This window comes from Colobus angolensis, unplaced genomic scaffold, assembly GCF_000951035.1.
Source record: "Colobus angolensis palliatus isolate OR3802 unplaced genomic scaffold, Cang.pa_1.0 Scaffold711, whole genome shotgun sequence".
NCBI lineage: Eukaryota > Metazoa > Chordata > Mammalia > Primates > Cercopithecidae > Colobus > Colobus angolensis.
In genome coordinates, this window is record NW_012120833.1 from 87195 (window position 1) to 88655 (window position 1461).

Sequence of the window (1461 nt, forward strand, 5' to 3'; positions counted from 1 at the left end):
GTGCTGGAGACACACAGTAGTGCAGAATCTCCAGCTGAGACAACCAACAGAAGCCGGAAGACAGAAGAGCAGAGGACGAGAGGTTGGGTTGGAGAAGGGGAGAGATGGGACCAGACATGGGAGGGCAAAGCAGAGAGAGCAATGAGCATGAGACCAGAAGTGAGAAAAAAACGCCACAGTGACAATCTGAACAGTCCCAGCAACCAGAGGTCAGTGCAGCACCCCCGCTCCACAGCCAGGCCAGGGCTGTGGCCATGCACTCATCAGCCTTGGAGGCCCAGGCAGACACCCTCCAGGCCACCTGGGTGGCGACTCAATGTTGCTGGGGCCTAAAGACCTCTCCAGCTCATTGGAAGGGCCCAACTTGCTACCATTCCAGATTAGATCCACCCTCCCCAGTGACTCAGGCCACACTGTCACACATACTCATCAGAGCTCTCCAAGAGCCCAGGGTCCTCACTGGGACATGCTGCCAGCCACCAAGACCTTGAGATCCTGAGGCTCAGAAAAGAAACCAGTGGGGCATGTTCCAGGAGGTGAACTCTGCCCAGAAAAGACACACGAAATTGACTGGATTTCCCTGGGTTGTCTTGAGAAATTTACCAAACTGGTACAAGATATGATTAATTCCTGTGTGTCTAAAACCCAATCAAAGTCCCCTCCATGAGTGGGCTCTCTGAGAAGTAAGGACGAACACAGGTCCCTCAGGGCACCAGGCCCTTCCCTCCACCCCTACAGTCTGGAGGTCAGCCGAGGTGGTGTGCACATCAGCTCTGAATCTAGGAAGCAGCCTCTCCTATAGCACCAGAAACTTTCACCCTCCAGATAAGGTGGGCTTCCAAGGGCAGGAGCTCCCAAGGATCTGGCCAAAACCACACACACCCAGAGGTAGCAGGAATCTGAGGCTGAGCTGGCTCCCAGCCAAGACCCTCCAACCTACACGCCCTGCAGCACCATGGCCTGCCAAAGCACTCTCAGCCTAGTGCAGCCAGAGCGACGCACACATCCTGCTCTCACAGCACTATGCCTCCTGCCTGAGCAGTGCATCCACTGGGGTCCACATCAGGAGAGATCAGAACACACCTACTAGACATCAAGACAGGCAGAGCAGGGTGATGTTGCCCTCCACATCCTTCCTCTGTGCCAGATCTGGGTCTCAGGCAGGAATCAGACATACAAGTCCCCAGTGTGGTGTCTCCTCACTTGCAGGGACACAGTGGCCTGCAGCACCATGACTGTCCTTACTGCCCACAGGGCCACCAGGGAGCAAGCACACACCCTGGACTCAACCAGGGTGAGGAGGATGACCCCAGGAGCCTCACTTCTTGCGTCTGGAGACAAGGGCTAGCAGGGATGGGCAGTGATTTCTGTATGGCAGGTGCAGCACAGGCATGGGCAAGTGGCAAGGGACCTTAGAGGACACAGACATCCGTAGCTGCCTTCTTCTCGTTCCCACCCACC

General features: G+C 56.1%; 1 pseudogene; it reads right to left on the reverse strand.

The window, feature by feature from the left end:
• Positions 1-1167: 1167 nt before the first annotated feature.
• The window catches only part of LOC105501459, a 9842-nt pseudogene continuing 9548 nt past the window's right edge, over positions 1168-1461 (reverse strand).